The 17124-nt window shown below is 38.8% G+C and overlaps 2 protein-coding genes across 2 annotated transcripts in view; one reads left to right on the top strand and one right to left on the bottom strand.

The window, feature by feature from the left end:
* SLC5A10 (solute carrier family 5 member 10) overlaps nt 1-17124 on the top strand; it is a 733155-nt gene that overhangs the window by 333944 nt on the left and 382087 nt on the right.
* The window catches only part of FAM83G (family with sequence similarity 83 member G), a 148120-nt gene that overhangs the window by 74206 nt on the left and 56790 nt on the right, over nt 1-17124 (bottom strand). The window lies entirely within an intron of this gene.

The raw sequence follows: 17124 nt of genomic DNA, 5'->3' as shown, positions 1-17124 counted from the left end.
GCTGTGTTTGAAGTGTGGGTGACTTTTGGTTATTCACAGCGAATAGTTCTTGTGAGCTGTCGTTTTCTGTTCCTGGGAGGAGAAATGTCCTGTCCATTAGAGGAGGAATTCACTCTTGCTTTTGAGGAGTCAATCCCTGCGAGGAGTCATTCCCAGCGTAGAATCATCCCTTGTCCTTTTGAGAAACTATTTCCTGTTCTGGGTAGGAACAATTCCATTTGCCAATATAGTTATTCTCAAGGCCTTAAGCACAACCATCTTTATGATGTGGGTGTCACTGTTGTGGTCTCTATGAGAAAGGGGTGGGGAGATTACCAGTTGTCCCAGACTACTCTTTATCTCCCCCCCCCAAACACAAATGCTGACGATGAGACTCTTATATTCCTGCATTTTAGGATGTACATACTAAGGTTCTGGCGTGAATACACAATTTTTGCAAACATTTGTTTGCTCTGTTGCAAAAATAACATATGCCATGTCCACCTAGAAGTGTATTCTTCTCAATTAGAATTAATACAAATTTGAAGTTTGGCTTATACTTGCTAAAAGAGTTTTTTTTTGTACCTAGTTCATTTGGCTGCCCATTCCAGAGCCGACCTCTGCGAGAACTCAGTCATCAACCTTTCATGGTCTAAAATGTGTAAGACCACTTCCATAGCATGTTGTCACTGCAGTGAAGATCCTCTGGTGGCTGACATGTACACTTTTATGGTAGGGATTGTGGGGCAATTACATGATTCCTTCGATGAGTAACGAAAGTGGGGCATAATCTAGTGTTTTAGACCTTTTGTAACTGAGAAATCCCACTCTCTGCCATACCACAATGAATGCCATTCACTTTATCGAATACCACAGATTACCATCCATCTGGAAATGGCAGAAATCTTACATTGAGCCATGTCAGGCAAGAGTTGCTGTGCCCATCCTGGTAATTCCTTTGCATTCTAGCATTGGAAATGTTGTTTGGCACAAAAATTGCTGGAGGTCTTTGGATACCAGAATAAAAACAAAGAAAATGATCAGCTGCTTATCCCTGATCAGGGAAAACTTGACATTGGTAGGGTAGGAAATGTTTAATGTTGAAAGCAGATACACCAAACCGTTGTATATGCCTTCCACCTCTCCTTTTGATCATTACACTGTTCACTGCCCATTTTTTCTCTCATGATGCAGAATCTTGTCTTTGTTCACTTATCTAAGGTGATTCATCAATTCAGATATGTGATAGGACATTTAGATTTTCGCAAGATCAGTTTGAATTACAAGAGATCTGTAATTAGAATGTAATAGAAATAATCCCTATTAAATAACACTTCCCACATTTGCCCTCCATGGAATTCAGAGACCTGATTCAGCCTCGTGTTTGAGGAAAGTACCTCTCCTTCACCAGTATCAGGTGCTCGCTAATTATCCTTTAGGTAAAAGGTTCACACGCAATACTCACAGAAAAATTCTTCAAGACAAACAATGACAAAAAAAGTACCCGCCCAACTCGACCAGAGGCCCTGGAGCTTTGTGGTTACACTGATTGCAGTAAACTTTCACAGGGGTTATTACTGGCTCTGCCGGCCACAGAGCCCTACGGCTGAGCCCAAAATCCCCACCGTTTTGACTCTTCTCTGTGACTGGACTAAACGTCTGAGGTCTGACATCTAAGCCTTAAATTACATATTTCTCTCTTTCAAATAAACGCTACCTTATTTGATGACGAGCTAAACGAAGGTGTGATACCGCAGACGGGAGAGGTGTTTGGAAACTGTAACTTGATGAAACCTCAAAATGCCAAGGGGAGCACTTACTTCGAGGGTCTACTATCTGGATTTATTACATAGGTGGTCTTTCAGAGTGTGAAGAGACAATTGACCAGTCGCTGCATTAGAAGGCAAAGGAGATGCCAAACATCGATTAATGAATGAATCAAGAGTAGACCCTACAAGATGGCCGCAATCACATCAAGCACATTTCAATTTCTGTGTGACAACATTGACAAGCCATTCACAGAACATATAGGGAATAGAGGCAACTTTAAACTCCTTTAATGGCATCACCACCACACAATGTAAAGTACTCTTTCTTGGAACACTGATCCTTTCCTTTTTGCCGCAGCCTTTCCTTTTTTGCCTGAGTATCTGTGTCAGATAGATGTTATTCTTGTCTTCTTTTGCAAGTTACACACACATCTATCACAATCTCCCCTCACACTTCGTGCTTTGCTTTTGTATCTATGCTTACCACACTTTTTCATATTCTTGAAATAAAATAGTGGGCTATGCTTGGTCTTTGTTGTGCATGACAAGGCCTATCAAAGCACTGTTTATTAGGTTGTTTGGCTTTCGGTTTGTGTTAGTGTGTGTGTCATTGTATTTGTGCTTACCTCGTTGGGGCTTCAGAAGCCTGCACAATTTCCCCCACATGGTGATGTCTTGGCCCTTTGCTTTCTCTATCACAACTAGGATGTGCTCATCACCATTTGCTTACTAGCATTATTGGGTGCATATTTAGTCCGATGACGACCTGGTTCCACATGATATAAAAAATATATGTTGCAACCACAACACAATATTAGCTCTATCTTCATGCGGGCAGGCGATGGTTGGCAGTTAATTGAGTCGTAGTCACGTTTCGTTTTTTGGTTAGTTGTATAATGTGGCTTCTGGCAGCCCAATATTAATATTTTCTCGTTTTTTCACTATGCACTTTGTTGTTCCATTATAAATTAGTCAACTTGGATTTAATTAGCTTCAGGGCCTACTTGCCACCTCTGTTCTTGCTTCATCCGCTCTAAAGTCCAAGAATGTTAAGCATAGCATGACCAATCGGAGTCACTATTACAGTCAGTTACTACTGATATAAGACTGCTGTGGAATCCCTCTCAGAACACAGTGCTCATTCAAAGCTCTAGCAAGTAGCAAAGGAAAACATGCTTCCGTAAGGAGTGAGAAACGTTTATGTGCTAATGGCATGGTTGACCTGTCAGCTAGTTAACATCTCTAATTATTACTCTTATGCTTGCAGCTTCTTATATGTTCTTTCGTGCCTCCTTGGTTTGTACGTAATGTGACAGATTATCACTAGTTTGAAAAAGATGGGCAGTGCAAGATGGGCAAGAGAACTATGTGGCTAAAAAGGGATGCAAAGGAGAAACACTGAGTAAGAGAGGCCCTGGGAAAAAGGAACAGCCATCTTGTTACAGCTGTACGCTCTATCACCTATATTCATTCCGGTAGTCAGACAAAATATCGAAATTAAAATATCGATATACAATAATATCGATGTTTTAATATCGATGGTATAGTATATCGATGTGCCATAATATCGACAGACAGAATATCGAGATTAAGGTATGTATGTTAGTAATATCGAAATTTTGTTGTTTAGTGTTAAGTATTTTATTATGTTGTTTATATGTTTGCTAAATATGTTTAGAAATGTATGTTTGAAAATTAGTAATTATGTTAACATTTTGCGTTTTAGTATTAGAGCGGGTTGTGGGTTTATAGGGGAATAGGGTGGGAAGTAATTTAGTAATAATTAAATAATTAATATATATTTTTAAATATTTTTTAATTAATAATTAATTTGTAATTAATTAAGACTAATTAGTTAATTACATTAATTAGATTTAATGTGGTAACATATATAATTTAGTGTAATTGTTAATTAATAATTAATTGGTAATTAATTAATGTTAATTAGTTAATTAAATTAATTAGATTTAATGTGCTAAGAAATATAATTTATTGTTATTGTTAATAATTAATTGGTAATTAATTAATGTTAATTAGTTAATTACATTAATTAGATTTATTGTGCTAATATATTTAATTTAGTGTAATTGTTAATTAATAATTAATTTGTAATTAAATAATATTAAGTAGTAAATTGAAATAATTAGAGTTAATGTGTTAATATTTTTAATTTATTAATTTTTGATATTGTTAATTAATAATTAATTGGTAATTAATAATTATTAAGTGATTAAATGATTTCATTTATTTATGTGTAGTGGGTTGTGTGTTTATAGGGGAGTAGGGTGTTATATAATTACATGTAATTAATTAAAGAGATTGTATTTATTTATTGGTATTTATTGTTAATTAATTGGTAATTAATAAGTGTTAAATAGTTCATTTATAATTACATTAATTTAATAATATTTATTGTTATTAATTGATTAATTGAAACTTTTATTAATTGTGTTTTTTTATAATGTGTAGTGTGTTGTGTGTTACAGGGGGAGTAGTGTGGGAAGTAATTTAAACCCTACGCAATCCAACGCTTTCCCTACTGTTGCACCCTCTGGAGTGGGAATAGTAATTTTTACCCCTACGCTATCCAACGCTTTCCCTACTGTTGCACCCTCTGGAGTGGGAATAGTAATTTTTACCCCTACGCTATCCTACGCTTTCCCTACTGTTGCACCGTCTGGAGTGGGAATAGTAATTTTGATCCCTACGCTATCCAACGCTTTCCCTACTGTTGCACCCTCTGGAGTAAAAATGGTAATTTTTAACCCTACGCTATCCAACGTTTTCCCTACTGTTGCACTCTCTGGAGTGGGAATAGTAATTTAAACCTCTACGCTATCCAACGCTTTCCCTACTGTTGCACCCTCTGGAGTGGGAATAGTAATTTTTACCCCTACGCTATCCAACGCTTTCCCTACTGTTGCACTCTCTGGAGTGGGAATAGTAATTTTTACCCCTACGCTATCCAACGCTTTCCCTACTGTTGCACCCTCTGGAGTGGGAATAGTAATTGTTACCCCTACGCTATCCAACGTTTTCCCTACTGTTGCACTCTCTGGAGTGGGAATAGTAATTTAAACCCCTACGCTATCCAACGCTTTCCCTACTGTTGCACCCTCTGGAGTGGGAATAGTAATTTTTACCCCTACGCTATCCAACGCTTTCCCTACTGTTGCACTCTCTGGAGTGGGAATAGTAATTGTTACCCCTACTCTATCCAACACTTTCCCTACTCTTGCACTCTCTGGAGTTGGAATAGTATTTGTTACCCCAACGCTATTCAACACTTTCCCTACTGTTGCACTCTCTGGAGTTGGAATAGTAATTGTTACCCCTACGCTATCCAACACTTTCCCTACTGTTGCACTCTCTGGAGTGGGAATAGTAATTTTTACTCATACACTATCTAAAATGTATTTAGCTTTTTTATTAGTATTATGTTGTTATTAATTGTTATTTATGTGATTATTTTATGTATATAAATGTATTAGTAATTTATTATATTTTTATTTTTTTATAAGTTATGAAAATAATTAATTTAGAGTTAATATTAATAACAAATATATTATGTATTATATATTTATTAATATTAATTTGTATTACATTATAAAATAATTTTAAATATTATGGTACATTTTTAAATATGTTTATTACATTTATAAGTATTATTTTGTTAATATTAGATTTTTATTTAATTAAAAAAACGATATTTTACAAAAAACGATATTTTTGTCATTCTATATTTTTTTTCCGATATATTTGCACTTACCTTGTTAGGGATAGGATTCCTATATTTTTGATTTCGATAATTTTGTTCCGATATTTTTTTTTTATATCGATATTTGTGATATCGATATTTTGTCAGACATTCATTCATTCCGCGTACAAAGACTGAGCTGCAATGTGGATGCTGCTAAAACAAAAAACATGGAGAGAACACAGTTCACCCATTTTAATGGGAATTATAGGACATTTCTGTGCCTTTCAAGAGTCTAACATACAATGGAAATGAAACATATAGGACAAAAAGCATAAAAAGTAAGACTCCAGACCAAAACAGAGCAAACACCCTTTATAATCAGGAGAAGGCCTGGCGACAAGAGTGAGCCAAGTTACTGTTGGCTCCCAGCAGTGCCCCAAAAATGCGCTATGACTTGTATTGATGGCAGTTATATCATTTCAAATGTGAGATTCTGGATAAAAACGACGCCATTTTTAGGTTCAAATAAAAATACTTCTTCTCCAAAAAGCAGTGGCAAAGCCAGAACTGGCATTTTGGAAGGGGAAGTGTTGGTAAATGTTGGGTGACTTTGTGTGCAATCCCTAATTAGTACTAGAAAGAAAATCTGATAATGAAGTAATCTTAAACAGATGTAGACAGCAGCAGTATAGAAGCTGAAAGGAGGGTCCTTTTGCTCAATGGACTACATTAACAGAGTGGAGTTAGACCCTCGGAGAACAGTGTTATAAAGGAGACAAAAGATGAAGTTGACGTTGTATGCGGTGAACTTAAAAGGCGTACACTGCAAAACATGACACAATGGATTCTTGCACAAAAGGGCAATATTTCCATTGCATCTTTGAGAAAACCAATGTACGCATTTCTTTACTTTGTGAAAAAAACCTGTAAACCAGCAATACGCTATCATAACTGCAAAGTAATACAAATGAGTGTGCGAAGGCAATGAATAACACTGTGCCTTTATGAAATGATAAAGCATCCAAATAGCATGTACTTCCTAAACAAAAAACCCATAAATGAGCAAGTAAAACAGTGTCATTTCACCAAAGTACATACTTCAAAGAGCACATACTGGTTCTAATTTAGCATAAGGAAAACTTGATGGCCCATGACCAAAACTGAGCCAGACTAGAAAAAGGAGCCCAAGCAACAATGTTCAAACCAGCTCCCAGTTCCAGAGACCACTACTAGAACTGGTGGGCGTTTATGGTTCAGCCACAGCAGGCCTTATAGCGGTGAAAGTCGCCCTTGAGTTTACAGTTCACTGGGACAGTCTACTAAGAATATAGCAGAGTGGCTGAATGGCCAGTCAGGCCATGCATCAAAACCTAAAGGGAGCACAACTTGGGCAATGTAACTATCCACAAAACACAAGACCATAATGTACAACCCATACAAGCCATTAAAAACTCATGTAAACTGCGAAAAACACATTAAAAGAAATGTCTGGAGGGGGCGGCCCCAAATCCAACTCTCTCATTCTCTCTCACACCCTCACTTTCTCTGAACTTCCTACTATACTGATGGCACAATTTCAACTAACCTCTTCGAGGGAGGTTAGTTGGCTTGTCTATTTTAATGGTTGCATAAACTGCAACTCAGAAACTGCCAGGCACAGGTACCACAAAAAAGGTCATGGGTACAAATAAGCAGCGATTTCAAGTCTGACATCTCAGTGATGCCGCCTAACGCACTACTAAATACTAGGTCAAAGAATTCCCATCTCTATATACCTCTTCTTCAACTTTAATTTAGTATGTGATTACTATGGCACATTGTTCGGACTTTCCCTAGGGCATGTTACAATCTTGCACTACTTAATGTAGCATTAATTAACGTTCTAGTGGTTCTATTGCTTCAGTTGGCTATCTTCTTATTACGTCTAGCGCCTAGACACCTTCAGGTATTAGCTCGCTTTTACAAATGTTATTTCATTCATTCATTATCTGGAGATAATATGTCACTCGCATTATGTGTCCCAAGTCAAAGGCAATGCAAGTAACAAGGGAAAATGTCAATTCTGTGAATAGCGCCTTCAAAAATATTAATTAACATTGTTTACACTTGATCCATGGAAGCATAAGCTACTCAGGGCCCTCATTCAAACTCTTAAGATTTGAAGAAGCTACCAAACGGTTAAGCAGCGTAGTTGGACTGTGTGGTATGGAATGATTATAGGTGATGCTGAGATGAGTTCTCAAGTATAAAAACAACAACAGGGATGTCTCATTCTGATTGGACGACAGGCCATCAATTCTATCACATGATTCAGATTTGCAGAAAGCAAACTTTTACTTCAGTAAGTGCCCCCTGTCTGAGGGAGCTGATTGGCCAGCACACCACACTTTCAATTGCATGTTCTAACCTCTATACAGAGTTTGGAAAGCAAGTCTTTCCAATTACAGGAAAGTGAGACAGTACCAGGAATTTAAAAGCAAAACATGTTTTGTCAATTACAGTACAAGAGGAAATCAGTTTTAAAGTGTCCGTGAAAAGACCTGTCAACAGATTAAACAATTCATTGGCACTGCACGGAAATTATATTAATGTTAATTTTTGTGTTTTAATTCTCTACGATTCAAAGATAAAATTATTACATTCCCATATTTCTGGACTGGTTCCAGCTTTACTGTGGTTTGTTTTCCCAGAAATCGTTCTGCTAAAATGCAATGGGAGTGTAGGCCATGGCGCTTGTTTCAGTTGGGAACAGGCCAAAAGGCGACTAAGAAATGGGTGGGACTTTCAAATCCTCAGAGAAGTATTCACATTCCTACAGAAGCCGAACCAGTGGGTCGGCAGGACCGGGCATTCAAATCCGTTGTGAGAATAAACACGAATCTGACATTTGAGGAAGCAGAGCTCCCAAACGCCCCTGGTCCAAGCTGAGGAGCTCATCTAGGTACGTTTTTGTTGTACTGAATTCTGGGTTTTGTAGTCCTGATTTTATAATGGAATAAGCAGCACTAGAAGTCCCGGGGTGCAAAGCAAAAACTGGAACTGGGTGATCTAGTCACAGATTGACTTGGTAAACTTGAGAGCTTTGAGGACGTTTCTCTCAATTGACTTTAATTTAATAGAATTTTTTCAGTCCATGGTTCATGCCACAGTGGTGAGGGTTCTGAGGGACCTGGGTTCCACGTTCTAAACTCACATATAACATTTCTCACATTAAAGCTTTCATAAAATAGCACGATTGCCATGTCGATTTCTCCACGTTGTGCGAAAATATAACTACCACTTCACTTTACATGTTATTACATTACACAATCTAATAAACAAAGGTTAACACGACAAAGGGTTATATGTGGGTGCAAAGTACCCATGATTATAATGCACCCCTACAAATGGAAAAGCAAAATCGCGCTCCATCAGTTTGTAGGATTGAAACTTTTTTTTTACAGACCCTGGAGTGCATCTTATCAATTGTTATGGCTCTCCAAAGGATGAAATGCAGAGCAAGAGCCCCCAATTGCTAGGACATTCAATCTTCACTTTGCCCCTAACATTAATAAAGTAGATGCATTAACCCCTCGAGCTCTCATTTTCTTTTATGGAAATTGGTATTTTTAGAAAGCAGTGTAAATCCCGGTTAAGCAAAGCCTATCCCATTTCAAAGCTGTCCTCCTGTGCCCTCGGTATTTGTGGTCCGTCTTCTATGTCTAGGTTGAAACACGTGTACCCGAGCAGAGTCTACGTATAATTGTGCTGTGTTGGGGAACAGGCAGTATCGCTGGGCATGACAAGCAGATACAAATCATCTGTGGCCACCCATGTTCCGGAGTCGCAGACAGGAAATGGCTACGTCTCGTGTGCAATATCCCTTGTGTCAGCAAATATTTAACAAGGACCCCCTGAGTATATGGAAATGCAGTTCCTAGACCAGGGAAAAACAAATGAATGATATGTATCAATCTAGGCAACAAACATAATAAAAATAGGAAGGGACTGAGCTACAACATTGGTTTTTGTTAAAAAGAGTACAATTTTATTCAGAGTTTATCAAGACACATAATTTCAAGTTACAAATTCATTATCTGCAATTAGCAAATATGACACAATAAAATAGAAATACAAAACATCATTAAAAAAGAAGAAAAATCCAATTGTATATATGGATGTACATAAAATAGAAACAAAGTAAAAAGAGAATGTGTCAAATTAAATCTCTACGCGCGTTTCGGCGAACCAGCGCCTTCTTCTGGAGCAGCCACGATAATTTCTAAAAAGAGAAAATACCATACAGGGAAAATTATACATAATATCGTATATATTCTTTAAATCCTAGTTTTTAATACATAAAAAAACTCTAATTTCTAATGTTCTAACAGTAGTCTCAGTCTTTCCATTTTATAATGACATAACATGTTGACATTTCAACATTTCTTTTATAAATTTCATTTCCTTGCCTTGCTGGTAGTCACAGAATTGTATTGCATTATTGGGGTTCAAAACAATATATACAGACCCAGATAAATGGTTTTGGTTGGCGGATATTAAGATGGAGTCATTCAGTTCTAGCTATAACCTTTAGTCACAGGAAATGATATATTGTATAGAAGTAGTGATTCCAAGGATTGGAAATAAGAAACTTTGAGAAAGGGTAGGTAATTTAAAGTTCCTAATATAGATCCCTCAATTGCGGGCCACTTATATAAAGATAGGAAATTATACACATGGGGCTTGGATTAATAAAAGTTGTAAGTGAAAGGTTTATACTTTCCTATTATCTGGCCATGAGGGGACCCATAGGTTTATTTAAATGCGTTTATTCAATGCGTAGGATCACTTACTTAAAAAATGAAGTATACTACGTATAGCACGAAGAATGAATCTGGTTCATAAGCGAGAAAAATATCCTTTCTTGATTTCTGATGATAGTACTATAGGCCAAAAGAAACAATAAAGGGGCAAGGTAATATAATGACTAGGTCCATGGTTATTATTTCAAAATAAAGATTTTAAATGAAGTTATTGCTGTCAGATGGTTTCAGAAAAACATTAATACCTGAAACCATCTGACAGCAATAACTTCATTTGGAAATCCATCCCTGGACGCAAATCAAAATAGGTAAACACCAACTCTGTTAAAATCTTTATTTCGAAATAATAACCATGGACCTAGTCATTATATTACCTTGTCCCTTTATTGTTTCTTTTGGCCTATAGTACTATCATCAGAAATCAAGAAAGGATATTTTTCTCGCTTATGAACCAGATTCATTCTCCGTGCTATACGTAGTATACTTCATTTTTTAAGTAAGTGATCCTACGCATTGAATAAACGCATTTAAATAAACCTATGGGTCCCCTCATGGCCAGATAATAGGAAAGTATAAACCTTTCACTTACAACTTTTATTAATCCAAGCCCCATGTGTATAATTTCCTATCTTTATATAAGTGGCCCGCAATTGAGGGATCTATATTAGGAACTTTAAATTACCTACCCTTTCTCAAAGTTTCTTATTTCCAAACCTTGGAATCACTACTTCTATACAATATATCATTTCCTGTGACTAAAGGTTATAGCTAGAACTGAATGACTCCATCTTAATATCCGCCAACCAAAACCATTTATCTGGGTCTGTATATATTGTTTTGAACCCCAATAATGCAATACAATTCTGTGACTACCAGCAAGGCAAGGAAATGAAATTTATAAAAGAAATGTTGAAATGTCAACATGTTATGTCATTATAAAATGGAAAGACTGAGACTACTGTTAGAACATTAGAAATTAGAGTTTTTTTATGTATTAAAAACTAGGATTTAAAGAATATATACGATATTATGTATAATTTTCCCTGTATGGTATTTTCTCTTTTTAGAAATTATCGTGGCTGCTCCAGAAGAAGGCGCTGGTTCGCCGAAACGCGCGTAGAGATTTAATTTGCCACATTCTCTTTTTACTTTGTTTCTATTTTATGTACATCCATATATACAATTGGATTTTTCTTCTTTTTTAATGATGTTTTGTATTTCTATTTTATTGTGTCATATTTGCTAATTGCAGATAATGAATTTGTAACTTGAAATTATGTGTCTTGATAAACTCTGAATAAAATTGTACTCTTTTTAACAAAAAACAATGTTGTAGCTCAGTCCCTTCCTATTTTTATTATGTTTGTTGCCTAGATTGATACATATCATTCAATATCCCTTGTGTGCCAGTTTTCAAGGCCCGCCCGCCACCTTTAACACTGGCTCTACCTCCTGTTCTTGTGAGGTTAGGACGTAATTACTGCTTGCTACAGGTCATAAATAGGCCATAAACAAACATAGAAAACAACAAGTAGTAGACAGCCCGTAGAGACGTTCATCCAAGGCGTGTACCCACGTCACCAATAAGGAGGAGACAGTTTCCCCCATTAGTTTGAATTGGTTTGTGTTTAAGGCTCCCTGTTTTCCATTTTTACAGATTTTTACAGATAAATGCAGACAGAAAACATTGGTTTTCTTGTCTGTATTTATTTTTAAATGTGGATAAAAACGGAAATTGGATTATTTTTTCAGTGATTCTAAATACTGACTGCCATGCCAACAGATCTGTGGATTGATAGATAAGGGGGTTTACCAAGGGAATTTTAGTAAAGAGGCTTTAGCATTTGTAGATATGCATAAGGTTGATACTGAAAATAGCATATTTTCATTTAAGTGCACTGATTTATCTTCTGCGGGTGTTCACAGCACTGAAACCTGGCAGACATTCAAGCATGAGTGCATATTTATTGGTTAAATAAATGTGAAAATATACTAATTTCAACTTAATTTTTCCACAAATTCCAAAATAAATATGGATCAATACAGAAAAAAATCAGCAAAAAATAAATGTGGATAAATACAGATGGAAATGGCAAAAGAATAAATACCATAAAACCGGGAGCCCTATATTGTGTTTAATGCAGGGGGCTGTAGAACCTTCCTGGGCAGGAAAAAAGTTTGTGCCCAGACACAAAATCGATCATAACAAATAGACTGTCGCCCACTGGGGTAAAATTCGTTTTTTCACGATGGAAATCCAGCGGAGTATCACTAGTTTTATGTGAATGACAGAGCCACGTTTATGACGCTATTGTTGTACAATTTAAATAGTGCTTAATACCACAATCAAGGCTCCACACATGACTTTATCCACCGAATTTCCAGGAAGCACCTATACATTTTGTCGTGTGACTCTGGGCATCTAGAGTTATGGGGCAGTGGAGAACCAAGTTAAATTCCAGGACTATTACAAAGTTACACAGAAAGAAACTGCTGATTATACGGCATAGGGCAGTATGTTCTGTGGCAGTATTAATTCACTATGGGCCTCATTTCTGAAAAGTGACGCATCGCTGTGAGAAAACAGCGATGCGTCACTTTTCATTGCGTCTTCCTTGCGACACTAATGATGCGTCATATTTACAGTATGACGCATCATGTCGCAAGGAGTTACAGATACGTCAGTATTTCTGACGTATGTGTAAGCGCAAAAATGATGCATTGCTGGAGTGTGTCCCAAAAGTGACGCAACCCTAGCAATGGGTCATTACACATGGGCAAGTCCAATGTGAAACGTGCCTGCGTCAGTCCATGAGGCAGGCGTAAGATATTGACACCTTTGCGTCCTAGAAGTGGCGCAGTGAAATCTTATAGATTTCACTGCGTCATTTCTATGACCTTTACTTGCGTCGGAACGACCCCCACTACATACATTATACCTGGCGCAGGTATAATGTGGCACAGGGGTTTACAAAGTGACACATCTACCTAGATGCATCACTTTGTAAATATAGTGCAACAAGGCACATTTTTTTACGCCACTGGTGCGCCACAAAAAGTGACACACGGGTGGGACAAAAGTGACGCAAGAGCTCATAAATAAGCCCATAGATTGTTATTTCACACATAATGCTATACGGGCAAAGTTTTCACCTCATTAGTATTAAACACCTAAATGTATCAAACAGCATGTGAAAGGTGACCAGTTAACCTTTAACCCTGGTTCCTGCACCATGTGTTGCCGGTGGGGTAAAGCAAAATAATGGTGCTCCCGGAGTCTCTCACAGCTCACAGACATTCATTGGTCTTGGGCTGAAAGGGGGCCCCCCTGAAGGATTGGGGCCCCTTGGTGGGTGGGCCCCCTGACCTATGGTTACGCTCCTGAGCGTTAGCATTTTTTAGTAACTTTGGTCTGTTGGTACTAGAAAGATTTTTTGTGAACTCTGCAAATGATGTGGGAGATTGTAGGTTATATTGCACAAGCAAATTAAATAAATATTTATACAGAAAACACGATAGTAACTGAAAGACACAATTTTGTTCTCCTGTGCCTTACTTTATCTTCCCAGTGCAGATTTCCCAAGTCTCTCATGAGCGAGTAGCTCATCCATTTCAGGTAATTTCTTGGAATTCTGGGACCTGTAGTCCTTCATTATTTTATTGTCAACCGTGCCACTCCAGACAAAAACTAGCCATATGCATTTCGGGCCTGGTACGGCACCAATTGGAACACTCTGCAATTCCAGAAGCCAATCCAAAAGCAACCCTATACCTCTTTGTGCTAAGTGCTATATTAACTGTTACATAAATACAATTATTAAATACATGTAGGAAGACACAGTGGAGGCATGGAGCAAAATTAAGGTGCACCACGGCATACAACATAGATCCCACTACCCAGCTTCAAGAAAGTTTGGATAGAATCTGATAACCAAGGGTGGAGTGTGTCCAACCTAATGTTATTTTATTTTGTTAGCTATTGTGGCTAAAACAACTCCATTTATATTCAGTATATGCAAATAATAATAGCCACTTTAACCGCATGCGCGCTAGCGGTTTTCCCGCTGTGCGCTGCGTTTTTTAAAAAGCCGCGTTACATGACGAGCTCAGCTCGTCATCAGCGTACGAGCGCCGTAACTCATGACGGGCTGAGCTCGTCATGAGCGCGGAAGGGGTTAAGTCCAATCACAATCTTTCATTCTCCCAAAGCACTTCTAAGTATAATGAAATTAATGAAACTACTGTTCTTTCATGTTTAAACTATTTGTTGCTTCATAGAGGTCTACTAAAGGTCTATATTTAGAATAGAAACCGATTTTTAAAAATCTAGCACTAGGTAAAGCAGGTTCGCAGAGTTGAAAATAATAGACCTCAGAAGAATGAAAGAATGATGTGGCCCTGTCACGTTCGAAACAAATGAAGTGCAAGTTGCACATAGATCTCAGCAACAAGTGCATAACTCACAGAGCAATCCTACAGTCTGGTCCGCGTTCTTCTGAAACAGCCTCAGGTGCATGTAATAAGCAGTTCATACAAAGCCTCGCTGCCTAGGTAACACAATGACAACCAAACTAACGAAAGCACTAGTTGATTCTAACTCCTTTGGAGCTACATGACGTAGGCAACAGCATTCATGCTCATTGAGTCATGTGTCACACATGGGCGCATGCCCAGCTCTCTCCCAGGCCTTCCAAATTTTTAGAAGTACTGCCTCACTGGTAAATCTGTTTTCCTGCAGGCCAGCAAAGCTCTACTTGGGAGGAGAAGTGGTAAAGTAGCTAAATTGGAGATTTGCATCAACTGAACTGTCTCTAATCCTGGCTGCAAACGTGATACATTGTGTAATCCTCAATTCTCTTATTTTCTAAAATCAGAAGGGCTTTAAACTAGGTGACACCTAGGTCCATAACTACTAGAGCTACATCATGTTAGACCCGGAAGTGCTTACTTTTCTCTACTGAGAGTTATTTATTTTAACCAGACGGGTGATGCATGCCCTATTACATGAAAACCGGCTAATATATAACAAGCATTTGCAATGCAATAGGTCTCGCATTTACGGGAGTTTAAGCTATTGGCATTGTAAATGACAATGCCTTCTATTTATGTTTTTAAAACAAAAACAGAAATAAAAGGCATTGTTATTTGCAATGTCAATAGCTCAAACTCGTGTGAAAGCGAGACCTATTGCATTGCAAATGCTTGTTTCTACTGCAAGGGTTTTTGGTATTTCCAAGCCTGACCAAGATTTTGGGAAAAGCGGGAGTGGAGGTGAAACTCAGTAATGCTTGTGAAATGACACTTTGAATGTTTATGCATTCATTCTAATGGAGACGACCCCAGGGTTGTTATTGCGGCTACATGGCCAGTGCAGCGTTTTAAATACACTCCAATAAAGAGATTGTAAGGGGTTGGTACTGAGATATGAGCAAGTGACAGTGTTTTCACAGACCACCGATGGGCCGGGACAGGAAACGCCGGTACTGGGCTACGAGGCAAGCGTCACTGTGTACTGGCAAACCTAGGACTCCTGTCCTGCCTGAAAACGGACTGTGAAGGGGTGTTACTGGACAACTAGGCAAGCGGGAAGGTACCCGGCCAGCCCTCTGACCCCCGATGCTCCAGTGCAGGGATGGTAAAGAGTAGTTACCAGGCTCTAAGACAACTGGCACTGCATGCTGCCAACCCCATGGCCTCCAATGCTGCCTGGGCAGGGATGCAGACACGGTAAAGACTGCTCATGGAACCGGCTGGAACGAGCCCAGTCAGAAGAGCCTGTTTTCTTTAATATTACGTGTTTTGCTTTATTTCTTGGCATGACTTTCGACTGGGCTCAAACCAGGTGAGTAAACAGCCGAATCTCTCCAGGGGGGGCTTGAAAGCGCAAACATGCGGCACTGGGGAGGTGAAGACGAAGCCCGGGGCTCCTCGCCCTGCACCCGCCACGACCCTACGACGCGGGGGGAGCGCGGGGCGTCGGTGAGGACTGAGAGATGCATCTGTCCCCTCTCACTAGGTGCCTGGGGGCACTCACGGGTAAATAAACAAGGTCAACAGACGGCAAGGGTGTTAAACGATGGAGAAGATAGCGGCCAAGCAGCTGTGAAAAAATATATTAGCAGGAAACTCGTTTGATGTCCGACCTAAATAATACATTACGACGGGTAAAGAGAAGTCTGTGTGACCCCGAGGGAAGCAGTGCGATTCGAGTCACACGCAGATCTGCAGGAAATTAATGTGCGTAGGGAAGGTGCCAAATAGAGGGATAACAAGACGGAGGGAAGAGAGGGGAGGGGGGAGGAGAAATGCGACACGGCGGGAAGGGGCAGGCAGGATGACTCAGGGGAGGGGGCGGAGCGGGGCAGAGCGGCATGTGGGTGTGAAGAAGCCGGGCCTTTGAAGTGAAGCTAAGCTTCACTTCAAAGGTGTCGGAGGAATGCGGGCGGCTGTGCACGCGCTTTTAAGCTCAATGCACATGCGCATTGAGCTTAAAAGTCACGGGCACTGCAAGGAATCGCCACGATTCCTTGCAAGTTAGATAAAGAGTCGATGAGCCCCTATAGTCTCGCTTGCTCGATGCGCATGCGCATCGACAGGCGAGACCTAAAAACCTAGATAGTACACGCTTTTTTATGCAAAGGCAAACTCAACCGTAGGAAATAAAAGAAGGACATGGTCTAAGTCAAATGTCATCCACGCTAGTGGAAGATGGTGCCCATTTGCTACCACTTTAACATCTCAAAATACCTATAACCTTATTAGAAGTGTGTGAGGCCTTTTGCATTTTTCACACAATGTAACTTTACCAAGAGAAATACTTTACTAAAAAGAGGAAGCTTTTTTTTGAGAGAGGTTTTTCCATCTGTACATAAGC

Source organism: Lissotriton helveticus, chromosome 10 (assembly GCF_964261635.1).
Source record: "Lissotriton helveticus chromosome 10, aLisHel1.1, whole genome shotgun sequence".
Lineage (NCBI taxonomy): Eukaryota > Metazoa > Chordata > Amphibia > Caudata > Salamandridae > Lissotriton > Lissotriton helveticus.
Note: the sequence above shows the minus strand (reverse complement) of the source record. Positions and strands in the feature narration are given on the sequence as shown.